This window comes from Triturus cristatus, chromosome 10 (genome assembly GCF_964204655.1).
Source record: "Triturus cristatus chromosome 10, aTriCri1.1, whole genome shotgun sequence".
In the NCBI taxonomy this organism is placed as follows: domain Eukaryota; kingdom Metazoa; phylum Chordata; class Amphibia; order Caudata; family Salamandridae; genus Triturus; species Triturus cristatus.
Genome location: NC_140593.1, coordinates 1,221,375,658 through 1,221,392,800, shown reverse-complemented (window position 1 = coordinate 1,221,392,800; position 17,143 = coordinate 1,221,375,658). Strand labels below are relative to the sequence as shown.

Genomic DNA, 17,143 nt, shown 5'->3' with positions numbered 1-17,143 from the left:
AGGGCACATTCAGGCATGGGGAGATTATGTGATCGGCAGGCAGGGCTGCTCGGGAGGAGCGCTTGAGGCAGGCTGGTAAGGTGTTTTTTTAATGCAGATATCTATAGCGCGAACTCTACCTGAAGGTATTGGAGCGCTTTACATGAGCTCCGGTTACGTTACACAAGGGCTCATTCAGGCACGGGGAGATTATGTGATCGGCAGGCAGGGCTGCTTGGGAGGAGCGCTTGAGGCAGGCTGGCACGTTGTTTTATTTTTTTAATGCAGATTTCTATAGCGCGAACTCTACCTGACGGTATCGGAGCGCTTTACATGAGCTCTGGTTATGTTACACAAGGGCACGGGGTTAATATGTGATCGGCAGGCAGGTCTGCTCGGGAGAAGCGCTTGAGGCAGGCTGGTAAGGTGTTATTTTAAAGCAGATATCTATAGCGCGAACTCTACCTGAAGGTATTGGAGCGCTTTACATGAGCTCCGGTTACGTTAAACAAGGGCTCATTCAGGCACGGGGAGATTATGTGATCGGCAGGCAGGTCTGCTCAGGAGGATCGCTTGAGGCAGGCTGGCACGGTGTTTTATTTTTTTTAATGCAGATTTCTATAGCGCGAACTCTACCTGAAGGTATTGGAGCACTTTACATGAGCTCCGGTTACATTACACAAGGGCACATTCAGGCACGGGGAGATTATGTGATCGGCAGGCAGGGCTGCTCGGGAGGAGCGCTTGAGGCAGGCTGGTAAGGTGTTTTTTTAATGCAGATATCTATAGCACGAACTCTACCTGAAGGTATTGGAGCGCTTTACATGAGCTCCGGTTACGTTACACAAGGGCTCATTCCGGCACAGGGAGATTATGTGATCGGCAGGCAGGGCTGCTCGGGAGGAGCGCTTGAGGCAGGCTGGCACGGTGTTTTATTTTTTTTTATGCAGATTTCTATAGCGCGAACTCGACCTGAAGGTATTGGAGCGCTTTATATGAGCTCCGGTTACGTTACACAAGGGCACATTCAGGCACGGGGAGATTATGTGATCGGCAGGCAGGGCTGCTCGGGAGGAGCGCTTGAGGCAGGCTGGCACGGTGTTTTATTTTTTTTGATGCAGATTTCTATAGCGCGAACTCCACCTGAAGGTATTGGAGCGCTTTATATGAGCTCCGGTTACAGGGGTGACGCCAAAGTTTTGGGTGCAGGGGTGACCCCAGTGTTTGTGATGCATTGGTGGCACTTGAGTTTGTGACGCAGATGTGACATCAGAGTTTCTAAACGCAAAGGTTAAACCAGATGTTGTGATGCAGAGGTGATGCCAGATGTTGGGATGCAGATGTGACACCAGAGTTTGTGACAGAGAAGTGATGCCAGAGCTTGTGACACCGCTTCTGTGGGAGTGTCTGGGCCCGGGGATGTTAAGAGGGACGCAGTCGTTGGTCTGAGGTTCCTTCTCGCGGCTGTGCCAGGACATAACCTTCCAGAAAGGCGGGGCCTTCAGCCTGTGCAGATTGGGGTGCAGTACAGGGGGCTGTGAAGGAGACCTGTCTGGACATGGGGTGCCAGTGAAGTGGTCCAAGGGCTGGAGACAGGTGCTGTCTAGAGATCTCCCGCCTGCGTTGGACGACGAGGCCTGCAATCGATGCCGACGTCCACCGCTCAGGCGTTCGCCTCTGTTGTGACTGGAGTCACCATCAGTGGTTCCAGGTCCCAGTGATTTGCTTGGTTCTTACAGCCTGGGGGGCATTTCTCTGCCGATTGATTGGAGTCTTGAAATGTTTGCAGTAGATTGCACCTGTCTGACCATGGCATGGCTTGAGATTTAAGTTCCTGAAAATTGATACAGACACTTTACCTTTAGGGACGTAGCCCCATGAGTAAGCGGGCGGCTGCAGTGAGAGAACCTTACACCGGGCCACCAACACTCTTTGTCCCAAGCGCAGCCTTGTGGGTTCTCAAGAGCAGCCGTCGGTAACGTCCCTTGATTTGGGATTACTGTGAGAACTTAACGGAGTGCGCGGGTCTGGACCCGGACCACACTAGACCAAGACCCCTTTCGACAGCCTTAGGGAAAGCGTTGTTGGACTGATGTTGGATTTTAAGTCCAACACTTCCCCTACTGTTGCGCAGACTGGAGTTGGAATAGTAAATTACACTATTCGAAGTCCAGCGCTTCCCCTAAGGCAAGTCGTTGTAGCAACTTGCGCGGTAACAAAATGCTTTGTAAAAACGCATTCGTGGTTCCGACCGCATTGTTAAGGTATGCGTGGCTAATGCGTGCGTGGCTCCCACATGCAGCCCTGAAAGGGGCCTCATACATGAACCTGATGTGTCATCGGTTCAAGTGTGTCTGGCATGTGAGTCTGTGACCAGAGCTTCCCTCCAGACTGTGTGCTACCAGCCTGGCCTGAGGGACCGAGGGAGGACCCCTGTGTGCCCGTGAGTCGTAAGACCCTCATTCTGACGCGCCTTCCAGACCGCTGGTCTGATGAACCAGTGCCACAAGATCCAAGTGCTTTTCAGAGACCTTATCATACGAGGGGTTGTCAATCAAGCCTCCAAGCGCTGTATAGAACTTCCAAGGAGAAAGGACTGCAGTGCCCCCTGGTGGTAAAGGAAAGAGGGGGCGGGCGTTTAACCTTGGGGAGGAGCAAAGGCAGGGAAAAAACATGTTTCACTTACAGCAATGCATTATGGGAGGGTGCCTGCAGCAGACTTGTGCATGCAATTCATACATATTCACGTATAAAAGACATTACTACTTTTTAGGTCTGGCCGTGTGCCATCCTCGTGTGCTTTTGAAAAGTTGTACTAAGTATACATACAAAAATACAGACATGAAGGGATCTTCGGCCAGCCTACTTCAGAGCGAGGAGGGCTGCTGGCCCACTCCTTCATTCTTATACTTTTATATTTGTACTTTTTTTTGTTGCATATGGAAGTTGTTTGCAAAAGAATTAAGAACCAACTGCACGCTTGTGAGGTCAGACCTTTGGTTTTGCCAAAGCTTGCTAACATTTTCTCCTTTCCCATTGTCAGTTGAATTCCTGTTGCTTGTGTTGAGCCCTGTCTTTTATCTTAGGTAAATAACTCTATCGGATGCCACTTAATGGGCTGGAGAGTGTTTACTCTATTCACTGTTTGACTCCATCCATTGTTCTCACTTCTCCCGCCCATCACTTTGGGAGACGCGTCTGCTTGTTCAGGCTGATGCCAGAGGTCAAGGGGTGATGACCCCAGGGCGGCTCTGCCCCCTCCTGGTCCAGTCCTGGCCCTGGCTTTGTCAGAGCGGACCCTGCCTCAAAGGCTCCAGGGTCCTCTGGGAGGAAAGATACCAGTGAAGTAGAGTCTGTGACCTTTAAACCTTGCCAATGACAGATACGTTTAGGGAAGTCCAAAGGTGAATTACTAGAACCCTGTGAGGGGGTGGAGGGGGGCGGGTATACTTTTTATTTAAAAAAATCAAAAGCACATCTCAGGCACCAATCTGACATTTGTGTGGGATGTGCTAAAAGAAAAGGCTCCAGGTGAAATTTAATTTATGCAAATGTAATCGTGTTTAATTGCCCAGCGTTTTCCTTTATGATTGATACATGAAATGCCAGAGATTCCGCTAAAATGCATAATTGAGGTTTCAATTCAGGTAAAAATCCTATCGCAGGTGCTGCATGAAAGAACCCACAAACTGGGGGGAAACATTGAACTGTAAAGCGAGAGGCAGTGAGACTCGAGAGGGGAGACACGTTACAGTCCAGACAGCGGTGAGGCAGCACTGAGACCTGCCAGTCACACACACACACATGCGCACACACACGAACGCACACACAGACATAGATACATGCAAGTACACAGACATCCACAAAAATGCACACACAGACAGCATCGTAACACACACATACCTCCACACATTCACACATATAAAACACACAGGCACCAACATTCCACACTCACCGTCTTCACCCACACTCAAACCCACCCATGCAAAAATACACGCACATACACACAGACCCCGCCATCCCACAACATACAAGGAGAGGGACTGGGCGCCCGTGTTGGTCCAGCATACGGGCCCCCAACAAGCATATGTCTAGGAAAGAGCGCGCAGTTCCTTTAGGACGAAGGTCGGTAGTGACAGGAATCAGATCGGGGGATCTGATTGGTCAGGAGCGCGAGCCCTCACACACCCAGGTGGGTGCCATGCTTCAGCACAGGGGAGCCCCACTTTGGGCCGGTGCTGCAGAGCGTGACAGGCCCCTCCAGGGGGCTCCTTGCCGGAGATCTTTTGCCGTATGTGAAGTGTGAGTGTAGATGCTCAGATTGTAGATTGTTGTAGGTGAGTTAAAATAATCTAAGAGGTACCCTGGAGATTTTAAAATGTAGGTCCTCGTGTCCAAGTTACAAGCAGTGGGTGATGAGGGTGGAGTGGGAGATCGAGTCGAACGCTGTGGAGAGGTCGAGCAGGATGCGGGCTGCTGTCTCATCCTGATGTTCTCGGTCTGTGATAGGGCAGTTTCAGGGCTGTGAGTAGGTCTGAAGCCTGATTGGCTGATACCTGGAAGCTGATGCATGCTAAGTGGTGGGTGAGCTGCTTGTTGATGATTTTGTTCATTACCTTGTCTGCAGTGCTTAATTTGTAAAAACGTAAGTGCCACAGCCCTTCTCGGGAGGGCACTGCAGCCTGCACCACCCATCGCCCCTGTTGGCGCATGCAATGAAGGTACCGACACAACGACGAACCATCGCACTCCTACAAGTGTGACAGTTCAGATTATTCTCGGCCCCCCAAACCTATAAGAATGGCATGAGAGGCGGGTATTGTTCTCCTCTTCAGTGTATATTGACTTATTTAACACTGTTGTTGTGCTCATCTCAAAATTAGGCAGACAGCTCCACCATGTGGTGCACTGTCGCTAGAGCCAGCACTGACAATCAGATGCTGGTGCTGAGCACCAGAAACCACTGGCTGAAATCAAGCAAGGCTTGGCTGGATAGAGTAAAATGGAGCTTGGGTTATAGTTTGCTAGCTGGGCAGGGTCTGTTGGTGGTTTCGTTAGTAGTGAGTTTACCGCTGCATGTTTCCAGGTCTCCGGGGACATTGCAGTGACGAGGGAGGAGTTCAGAATGCAGATGAGTACTTTGCTGATTGGGGAGGGCCTCCTGTTGAAGATGTGGCGGGGCATGGGTCTGTTGGGGCCCTGGAGTGGATGGTTCCCATGATGTTGGCTGAGTCTTCCATGGTGGCCAATATAACAAGGGGAACCCATGGGAGAGAAATGTAGGTAGAAAATAAGGGGAAAAATGAAAGTTAACCAAAAAAAGCTTTCTCTACCTATATATTTCAAAATGTTTACTGTATCATCTATTTAAACACTGACACTGCGACTGGACCAACAAACAGAACATTTAACACATAAAAAAGAGAATATTCATTCTTAGATTTTAATTTTCGTTTTTTATCTTAGTCAAGAAGTTTACTTCAATGAAATTATATATTAACAATTTTTTCAAAAATAATTGAAGCCCTACCATCGTGTGGGGTTTGCTACTTTTTGGGAATCTGCAGTAAGGCCAAACGGGGGAAGGCCCTCTGGAGGGCTGTCTATTTGGGTACGGACCCATCTGGAATGCGCATTCAAGAGAATTAACACCGATTCGCCGGATATCATGTGTGTAGTTATGTCCGAGAGGGAAAACCAGGTATTGTCCATCGTAAACATATACTCTCGCCCCGTGAGGTACGGCCAGGAGTCCACCACTCTGAGTAGTTTGGATGCTCTTTTGAGCTCCACTATTAACACCGATATTCTGGTAATCGGTGGGGACTTTAACTGTCACTACGAACCCTTAAATGGGTTGATCTCCCCTGTATCTCAGGATGAGGACCAAGAGTGGGCCATACCACCCTCCAACTCTTATCCTACGAAGGCCTGGACGCCATTGGTTCTCCAACTTACTCAACTGACATTTACTTACTCACTAAGGGCATGGAATGGTAGGTTCCCTGCAGATAACCCAGGCAATCCAACATTTGAAAGAAACGATCAAGCGTCCATCATTGATTATATTATGCTTAGCATGGGACTATGGCCAAGTATTCTGGACTTTCGAGTTCATAAACGTAGCGAAAGCGACCATAACCCCATCATTGTCACCTTAGAGGGTTTTACAAACAATCACTCCCCTCCTATAGTTCCACTTAGTGTTGCTCCCTTGATTACATCTGATGGCTCCCGAAGAGTCAGGTGGGAGAAGTTTGTCCTATCCGATAGAAATCTCGGTGCAATGTATTCTGAGATCTATCCTCTTTTGGAAAAATTCATGGGAGCCCCAATTCTATCAGAGGCTCATTTAGATTTTGAGTTGATAGGAGCCACACATATAGAACTATGTGCTAGACTTGAGACCCACTTTAGTCGGGCAATTAAGAGAAACTTATCACCCACAAGGGAGATCCCTACTTGGTTTATCAAATCGTGTAGGGAAGCAAAGCTTTCGCTTCTGTCAATGCTTAAAAATGGAACCAAGCTAGAAATAAAGGGAGCCAGGGCCCACCTTAAGAAATCCATTCATGAAGCTAAAAAAGAGTGGGAAATTAACAGATGGGAGGAAATCTCCCATGCACTAAAAAACAGGGACCAAAGATCATTCTGGAATTTAATTAAAACTGGAATGTCACGCCCAATGCAGGCGCTCCAACCCAATCTTGGGCAAGAAATCTGGCGTACTTATTTCAAAGAATTATACGCAATTCAGCCCTCACCATTATCCACCCCCCTTACCCCCACTAGCTTGTACCTACCTTCAATTCAGGCTTTGACTCCGATGTGTACCCTCAGCGAGGTTAGAGTTGCTCTTACTAAAGTCCAACCGAATAAAGCTCCAGGCTTAGATAGGATCCCAGGTGATCTTTTTAAAAGCGAGCCCGACATCTGGGTTCCTTATCTATTTGGCCTCTTTAATGCAATCCTAGCCGGAATGCCGTTACCATCCACTTGGGCCGGCGCCGAGATCATACCAATACATAAAAAGGGCTTGCCACTTGATCCGGCAAATTATAGGCCAATTAGCCTAATAGATGTCGCCCAGAAGATTTTTGCCCGCATTCTCTTAGGGAGACTACAAACCTGGATGGAGGAAACTAACATCCTGACCCCCCTCCAGGTGGGATTTAGAGCTAGAATGTCAACTGTGGACCAATTGTTTAGGCTGCAAATGATCCACTGGAAAAGTATAATTATAGAAGGGGGCAGCCTTTACCTCACGTTCGTTGACTTAAAGTCTGCCTTCGACATGGTGGACCGCAGCCAACTCTGGGAGTTATTAAAGGGGATGGGCGTACCTCTCTACCTCTGTGATTTATTAGAATGCCTCCACAAGGATACCTTTGCTAGAGTCAGGTTTGGACTCCATGGAGATCTTACAGATCCTTTCCAGGTCGAAAAGGGAGTTAGACAGGGCTGCGTTCTAGCCCCAACACTTTTTGCCCTTTTCCTGAATGGACTGGTTGAAGATATCTTGGCCTTGAGTGACATAGATTCCCCTAAGTTGGCAGGCAGGAAAATTCCCGTACTTATGTTTGCGGATGATACTCTGCTCCTGTCAAGATCACCTATGGGTATGGCTAGAGTTCTGGATGGCTTTGCCACCTTTTGTAGGGAAAGGAACCTAATTATTAACGTGAACAAGACTAAATACATGGTGTTTCACGCAGATACCATCAACCGCCCTATACCGAAACTGGATGGACTGCCCTTAGAACGGGTGAACACTTTTGATTATCTTGGCCTGACCCTCAATAATAAAATGACCTGGGTCGACCAGATCTCAAAAGTAAATTTAAAACTCGTCCAGATTTCAGGGGGGATACTAAAGATGCTCAAAAATAGCCACCTAAAACTAATCAGTCCATTGGTAGAGATTTACAAAAGTCAGGCAAGGGGGGTGGCAGCTTATGGTGCGGAACTCCATCCACTCCGGATCACCGACCGACCCCTGCCCTCACCACGTCTTCAACAAGGCCGACGCTGTCATCGCACCCCACCTGCGTGACATCATCAACACATCCTTCGACACCACCATCTTCCCCGAGAGCTGGAAACACGCCGAACTCAGCGCTCTACTCAAGAAACCAACAGCGGACCCCACCGACCTCAAGAATTACCGCCCCATCTCGCTCCTCCCGTTTCCAGCCAAAGTCATCGAGAAGACCGTCAACAAGCAGATGGCCGCTTTCCTCGAGACGAACGGATCCCTCGACCCCTCACAGTCCGGCTTCCGAGCCAACCACAGCACCGAGACCGCCCTCATCGCCGCCACCGATGACATCCGAGCCCTGATGGACAACGGAGAAACAGCGGCCCTCATCCTCCTGGACCTCTCCGCGGCATTCGACACGGTCTGCCACCGCACCCTAGTACGGCGCCTCAGCAACGTCGGAATCCAGGACAAGGCGCTGGAATGGATCATCTCCTTCCTCGACGGGAGAACACAGAGAGTCCGCCTACCACCGTACAAGTCAGAGGCCACCGAAGTCATCTGCGCCGTCCCCCAAGGATCATCTCTGAGCCCCACCCTCTTCAACGTCTACATGAGCCCCCTCGCGGCCATCGTACGCAAACACAACCTCAGCATAATCTCCTACGCCGACGACACCCAGCTGATCCTCTCCCTGACCAACGACCCCGCCGCCGCCAGAGCCAACCTGCACGAAGGGATGAAAGAGGTAGCCGAGTGGATGACGACCAGCCGCCTGAAACTGAACTCGGACAAGACGGAGGTCCTCATCCTGGGCTCCTCTCCCTCCGCCTGGGACGACTCCTGGTGGCCTCCCGCCCTGGGCGCCGCACCCAAACCGACAGACCATGCACGCAACCTGGGCTTCATCCTGGACTCCTCCCTCTCCATGACCAGGCAAGTCAACAACGTCTCCTCGGCATGCTTCAACATCCTACGCATGCTACGGAAGATCTTCTGGTGGATCCCCACCGAGACCAGGAAGACCGTCACCCAGGCCCTCGTCACCAGCCGACTGGACTACGGCAACGCCCTCTACGCCGGTACCACCGCCAAGCTCCAGAAGAGACTCCAGCGGATCCAGAACGCCTCAGCCAGACTCATCCTCGACATCCCACGAACCAGCCACATCTCCGGACATCTGAGAGACCTTCACTGGCTCCCCGTCAACAAAAGAATCACCTTCCGCCTCCTCACCCACGCACACAAAGCCCTACACGACCAAGGCCCGAGCTACCTCAACAGCCGGATCAACTTCTACGCTCCCAAACGCCACCTCCGATCAGCCAACCACGCCCTCGCCGCCGTCCCCCGCATCCGAAGAGCGACTACAGGAGGTAGGTCCTTCTCCTACCTGGCCGCCAAGACCTGGAACTCCCTCCCGACCGACCTGCGCCTGACCCAAGACCACCTCTCCTTCAGGAAGAAGCTGAAGACCTGGCTGTTCGAGCAGTAGCGGCTCCCCCCCCCAGCGCCTTGAGACCCTACGGGTATGTAGCACGCTTTATAAGTGTCACTGATTGATTGATTGATTGAACTATGGGGCCATAACCCATCCTTGATTTTAACTAAGTCAGAAAACAAATTTTTTAGACAGCTATTTGCACTCCCGGTGAGCACCCCCCTACAGCCGCTTAGGATGGACCTGGGTATACAACCAATTGCGGACATGGTCGCCTCCAGACCAGTAATGTACTGGCGACGACTATGGAGCACTCCTGAACTCGCCATCTTTCAGGAAGAATTGAAATCCATCCTACTGCTACCAAGGGTAGGTGCTATCCCTTGGTTAGCCCATGTTAGGAAATCACTCAGAGATATAGGGAGAGAAGACCTTTGGCTTTCCCCTGAGGACACTTGTCCCTCTTTGCCAAAAAGATCATTGGCAAAAATACTCCAGGAATTTAAGCTAACCCAGATCATTCGATCAGTCAATACTCCAAATCTGACCTCGGCTTTTCTCGAGGCCAAAATTAGCTATAGCTTTGAGTCTGCAATCGACTTGATCCAACCGGTACTCGCTAAAAAATTATACCTACAATTTAGGCATGGGTCTCTCCCCCTTTTTTCGAGAACAAATAAATGGGCTGACTCACCCAGGCAATTTTGTCCTGGGTGTGGTGCTACTGACGAAACTGAGGTTCATGTTGTAATCTTCTGTTCGGCATATAAAACAACCCGTAGGAAATGGATAATTCAACTTGCTAAGAATATAGGGGTTACGAACCATAGAGATCTCTTCAGGTTGTTGAAATATGATCCTTCCCCCCTATACGTCACTGTGATAGCTAAATTTCTCTTTTCTATGTGGCTAACCAGAAGACAACTATTACCTCACTAAGTCAATTATATTGGCACCAATTTTTGTTATTAATCTGTTTTAATCTGTGAATTGTTGAATTGTATTGTTCCCAAGAATCATGTTTTAAATTTGTAAATATTATATCATGATCTTTTATGACTTTTATGGCTTGTAGCCGAAATAAAGTTTTTCTGACTGACTGACTGATTTTAATTTTCGTTTTTTATCTTAGTCAAGAAGATTACTTCAATGAAATTATATATTAACAATTTTTTCAAAAATAATACATTAAAATGACAGACAGAATATTATACAGCAATGTTAATCAAACTCAGAGAAAGGTCCCAAAAAAAGTCATTCACAACACACTCTCAGACTAGCACAAGTTTCACACAGCACCATGAATACACACATCACACCTAGACAAACAGTAAACTAAATAAATCTAAAGGCCCTGCAAGCAAAGGAATCAATGTTCGAAAAACAGTGTATAAATGGTCGATGCTGTGCATAATTGTACATATTCTATAATAATTTCAAATAAGATTTCAATATTTGGGAGACACTGAATGCGCAGATCTCTAACTGTCGAAAGTCAGATGAGAGAAAGAGACGCAGGCTTTGAATCCGAGATAGCGTATATAGTGGCAGCACTTTAGAGGGGCTGATATGCGTGAGAGATATCGCCGCCGATAAAGAGAGGCTCCGGCTAAGACATCCTTCAAAAGGATAAACGGCAAACTGTCCCCCTGGTATCAGAACTACTATCGCCCCCGGATTACATTTCAAAACAGATTTCGCTGCCTCAATATTTCTAACTGAATCTTGTGAATCACCACGAGTGTTGCATTCAATCCAGATCGACGGAACCCGAGCACCCTTCAATTCTTTAATACTCGTTCCATTCTTACGCTCCTACTAACAAGCTAATTTGATCCGCTCGGAGCGTTGGCGGCCCGTCTGAGGCCAGCACTCTCTCTCCTGTGCTTCTTTGTGACTGAACTTAGCCAGCCACAGCCTGATTAGTATTTCATACTCTATATAGGTCCAGGGCTCGAGTCGGAGTACCCCGCGGGTGGACGGCGTCCCCCCACTTATTTTACCGGGTTTTTACCGGGTGGACGCCGTCCACCCTGCCCAAAAGATGGAGCCGGTACCCGAGCCTGCGCGCGTGCTCAGCACTCACCAAACCTAACCTTCTATTGTCGAGAGAGGGCGAACAGAGCTCTTTAAGTTGTTTCACGTTGATGGAGCCGTTCAGTATGACAGACGGGCGCTCGTGGCCGTATATTAGAAAAGGTCAGTATGTGTTTATGCATTTCAGACGGAGACCGGCAAATTTACTGTGGGCAATAAATACGCACCGAACAAGCGCATCTTTAATTTCCCCGCTCCTTTGAGTGTCAATACGGTGACTAATTCCAACGTAAACATTCTCCTTTTCCCTTTGAACCTGCCCCCATCGCCTTCTAACCTTTGTTAATTAGTGGGGACTCCATCTCGTGACGTCACTTCCGGCTGTGAGGTCACTTCCGGTGACACCACCTAACTTGGAGCGTCCCCCCACTTCTTTTTTTAGGACTTGTGCCCTGTATAGGTCCCAGCACATCGTCAAACCCGTTCCATATGGTTCTGTACGCCCTGAGGAAGGTGATACCCGGATTAGGGTGTGGTCACCGAAACGCGCGTCGGCGCATTAAATGAGGCCCTCCTAATCTCTTGTCTCCCAAAAATTGAATTCTTATTTGAAATTATTATAGAATATGTACAATTATGCACAGCATCGACCATTTATACACTGTTTTTCGAACATTGATTCCTTTGCTTGCAGGGCCTTTAGATTTATTTAGTTACTGTTTGTCTAGGTGTGATGTGTGTATTCATGGTGCCGTGTGATATTTGTGCTAGTCTGAGAGTGTGTTGTGAATGACTTTGTTTGGGACCTTTCTCTGAGTTTGATTAACATTGCTGTATAATAATCTGTCTGTCATTTTAATGTATTATTTTTGAAAAAATTGTTAATATATAATTGCATTGAAGTAATCTTCTTGACTAAGATAAAAAACGAAAAATAAAATCTAAGAATGAATATTCTCTTTTTTATGTGTTAAATGTTCTGTTTGTTGGTCCAGTCTCAGTGTTTAAATAGATGATACGGTGTACATTTTGAAATGTAGAGGTAGAGAAAGCTTTTTTTGGCTGACTCTTTCATGGTGACTGTTTCCCAACAGATCAGGGTGTTTTCAAGGCCTTCAGTGGGTAGGTTAGTCGTCCAGGTTGGCGGGGTCCGGTTGTGGGCCGAAATTGTTGTACATGGTTTTGATTGTGTTGCTGAATAAATCTGGTAGGTTCTTAAATAAACCTTGCCGGGGGGTGATGTTGTTTGTGGTGGAACCAGGTGCGGCAAAGTCTTTGATGCCCGTAGTGCTTCGAGCCCTGCGTTTGTGTGCAGGGTCGGACTGGCCGTGCTGTGCATCAGGCGTTTCCCCAGGAGGCTGCAAGGGCGGGGGACGGATTTGCAGCAGTGGGGCCCGGTTTTGTTACTGGGGGCCAGTTTTGCAGCAGTGGGGCCCGGTTTTGTTACTGGGGGCCAGTTTTGCAGCAGTGGGGCCCGGTTTTGTTCCTGGGGGCCAGTTTTGCAGCAGGGCTGCTATATCGGCTCCCATTAGCAAGAGCAGCAAGCATGTGTTTCCAGCCTCCCTGGGTCAGGCAGTGCCTCCCCAGGGGCCGGTCTGAGAAAAATGCCAGGGCTCCCCTGGGTTCCCAGTCCGGCACTGTTTGTGTGTGTACCTATGCATACATGGTTGTGCCAGTGTGTCGAGCAGTGTGTTTGTGTGTCTACCTGTTTGTACGTATCTGTGCCTGTGTGTGTGTCCAGCAGTTTGCTTATGTGTGCTTGTGTCTCTACCTGTGTTTGTATGTCGAGCAGTTTGTTAGTGTGTGCACCTATGTCTACGTGGCTGTGCCTGTGTGTGCCGAGCAGTGTGCCTGGCGTGTCCAACTATGTGTTTGTACCTATGTGTGCGTGCCTGTGTCTGTGTGTTGAACAGTGTTTGTGTGTGTACGTGTCTGTGCCTGTGTGTGTCCAGCAGTGTGCTTATGTCTGTACGTGTCTAACCATGTGTGTGTGTGTGTGTGTGTCAAGCAGTGTGTTTGTGTTTCTACTTATGTGTTCATGTCTGTGCCTGTGTTGTCCACCAGTGTGTTTGTGTGTGTACCTATGCATACGTGTCTGTGCTTGTGTGTCGAGCAGTGTGTTTGTGTGTCTACCTGTGTGTACATATCCATGCCTGTGTGTGTCCAGCAATTTGTTTATATGTTTACATGTCTATACCTGTGCGAGTGTGTGTCAAGCTATGTGTTTGTGTGTGTACGTATGCGTGTGTGGCTGTGTGTGTTGAGCATCTATGTCTGGTGTGTCGTGCAGTGTGTTTGTGTGTGTACCTATGCTTATGTGTCTGGGCTTGTGTGTCCAGCAGTGTGTTTGTGTGTGTGCCTATGTGTACATGTCTGTGCCTGTGTCCAGCAATGTGTTTGTGTTTCTACCTGTGCTTACATGTCTGTGCCTGTGTCGAGCAATGTGTTTGTGTGTGTACCTATGCATACGTGTCTGTTCCTGTGTGTATATGTCTGTGCCTGTGTGCCCAGCAGTGTGTTTGTGTGTCTATCTGTGCGTACGTGTCTGTGGTTTGAGAAGTGTGTTTGTGCGTCTACCTGTGTATACGTGTCGGTGCCAATGTGTGGCGAGCAGTCAGTTTGTGTGTCTACCTTTGTGTACGTGGCCGTGCCTATGTGTGTCCAGCAGTGTGTTTGTGTGTATACCTGTGTGTACAAGTCTGTGCCTATGTGTGCCCAGCAGTGTGCTTGTGTGTGTATCTATGCATACGTGTCTTTGTGTCGAGCAATGTGTGTGTGTCTACTTGTGTGTACGCGTATGTGCCTCTGTGTGTCCAGCATTGTGCTTATGTGTGTACGTGTCCATACCTATGTGTGTGTGTGTCCAGCAATGTGTTTACGTGTGTACCTAGGCGTGCGGGGCTGTGCCTGTATGTGTCGAGCAGTGTGTTTGTATGTCGAGCAGTGTTTGTGTGTCTACCTGTGTGTATGTGTCTGTGCCTGTGTGTGTCCAGCAGTGTGCTTATGTGTGTACGTGTCTATACCTGTGTGTGTGTCCAGCAGTGTTTGTGTGTGCACCTATCCATGCGTGGCTGTGCCTGTATGCGTCAAAGAGTGTTTTGTGTGTAGAGTAGTGTGATTGTGTGTCTTCCTGTGTGTACGTGTCTGTGCCTGTGTGTGTCAAGCAGTGTGTTTGTATATCTATCTGTGTGTACGTGTCTGTGCCTCTGCATCGAGCAGTGTGTCTGGTGTGTCGAGCAGTGTGTTCGTGTGTGTACCTATGCGGACATGTCTGTGCTTGTGTGTCGAGCAGTGTATTTGTGTGTCAACCTGTGTGTGTGTGTCTGTGCCTGTGTGTGTCCAGCAGTGTGCTTATGTGTGTACGTGTCTATACCTGTGTTTGTGTCCAGCAGTATGTTTGTGTGTGCACCTATGCATGCGTGGCTGTGTCTGTTTCGTCGAAGAGTGTTTTGTGTGTCGAGTAGTGCTATTGTGTGTCTTCCTGTGTGTACATGTTTGTGTGTGTTGAACAGTGTGTTTGAATATCTACCTGTGTGTACGTGTCTGTGCCTCTGTATCGAGCAGTGTGTCTGTGTGTCAAGCAGTGTGTTTGTGTGTGTACCTATGCGGACGTGTCTATGCCTGTGTGTCGAGCAGTGTGTTTGTGTGTCTACCTGTATGTACGTGTCTGTGCCTGTGTGTCTAGCAGAGCATATGGTGTGTCCAGCAGGTTGTGTGCGCCTGGTAGCCCAGATTGAATCCTCCCTCCCCCCCCCCCCCCCCCACCCCCCTTCCACTCCATGGCCCTCCCTCCCCTCTCCGGTTGTTTGCCTTTGACAAGTGAATCGAATTATGTTTGTTGTGCGGTCGGGTGAACGCCTTGTCCATGCACGGCCCGTGGGCTCCATAAATCACAGTGACGTGAATAAACGAACAAACATCTCATGAGCCGCGGGGGGTGTCGGGAACGGCGGTGACACCCCGGAGTGCACGAGCCCCCCCCTGAAGACGGCGAGCACTGAGCTCCGGAACTTAAGTCCACACATGTCCTCGGTGTGCCCGTCTGCTGTAAGGGTCGGTTGTGTGTCTGGGAGAGGACGCTAAAGGCGGCGACTCATTCCTGAGAGCCACGCACGGACTCCAATTCCCGGAAGCAAACATTCTGAAAACAAAAAATATGTTTTTGGGAGAACTTGCCTTGTGTAAGAAGCGTGATAAAGTAGCTCGAAAATCGCAGATTCGTTCCGAACTAGGAGGGGCGAAGGACACGTGGGCGGGGCCAGAGTGATCGGTTAATCTTAGAAATACCAGCATTGGCTTCCTCAGTGCCTCATGTGGTGTGATACAGATAACAGACACCCACAGTCCGCCACCTCCTGTTATTAGCATTTGTATACCTCATTTTATCTTTTGCATGGCCCGTAGCGCTATCTGACTTTGGGAGCTTTGTATGTTCCGAGGACTTTGCTTACTAGCCTTACAGTGATGCCTGCCTTGGTAGTGCCCTTCGCTCTATTGAATTGCATTTATACAGCGCTTACTACTCCTGTCGAGGCGTCTAAGCGCTTTTTCGGCGACTAGCATGCTACTCCAGAACGCATAAAGGATTAGTGTTGAATTAGTATAGTGAAATGTGAAAGTGATTTAAGTGGTGGATAGGTTAGTAAATTATTTGGATTCGGAAGGATAGCGGAAGGATACAAGAGGGGAAAAAAGTTTGTATTTATATAGCGCTTGATACTCCTGATGGGGTCTTGAAGCGTTTTTTTGGTGAGTAGCGCGCCACTCCCGAACCCATAAAGGATTAGTGTTGAATTAGTACAGTGAAATGTGAAAGTGATTTGAGTGCTGGATATGTAATTCAGTTATTTGGATAGAGAAGGATAGTGGAGGGATAGAGGAGGGAAAAAGGTTTGCATTTATATAGTGCTTGAGGTTTTGAAGCGCTTTTTTGGCGAGTAGCACGCTATTCCGGACGCCATAAGGATTAGTGGTGAATTAGTATAGTGAAATATGACATTTGAGAAGTGAACATGTTAGTCTGTTATTTTGATTGAAAAGGCTAGTGGAGGGGGGAGGAGCCAAGATGGCGACCGGAGCAGACGCTTGAGCGCCCGGCTCCGCCGGCCCTTGGCCTCGGACTATCATCCTGATTCCTATCCTCGCCGATTTTCGAGGTGCAACGTGCGCGACGACGCGCTGACCGCGCCGCCGCTTTCCCGGAGTCTGAGCCCGCCCGGATGCCGGAGTTCTTGGTGCCTTTGTTCTCCGCGCTGGACCCCTGCTCTATTGTGGCCTTGGCCGGCCCCCTGGAAGCTCCGCAGTCACTGGACCCCCGGCGCAAATCGGAGCCCCGCGGCCCCGATCCCGCCTCATACCACGGATTGTCGCCAGATGAGCCGGGGGAGAGACGCCCGGACACCTCCTTCACCTTTCACCTGACGGGCTGGAGTTATAGGGTAAGCCCCGGTGTGGCGGGTCGCCTGCTTCGCTCTGTGGCCCGCGCCGTGGAAGGCTGCGGACCCCCTTCTTCTATTGCCTAGTCGGCTGCAAGGAGAGCCCGAGGGAGGGGAAGCGACTGTTGGCTTTCACCTGTTGCGGCGCAGACCTGCGTGGAATTGCCTCCTTGATACGACCCCCCCCCCTGGCCGCTGTACCGTTCGGCGGTAAAACATGGCGTTGATTGCCTGCTCGCTGCTGGGGGGCGATGCTCCGGTCTCGCCCGCTGC

At 49.3% G+C, this 17,143-nt stretch overlaps 1 protein-coding gene across 2 annotated transcripts in view; it reads left to right on the top strand.

Annotated features, from left to right (window-relative positions):
• AVPR2 (arginine vasopressin receptor 2) overlaps positions 1 to 17,143 on the top strand; it is a 326,544-nt gene that overhangs the window by 114,500 nt on the left and 194,901 nt on the right. The window lies entirely within an intron of this gene.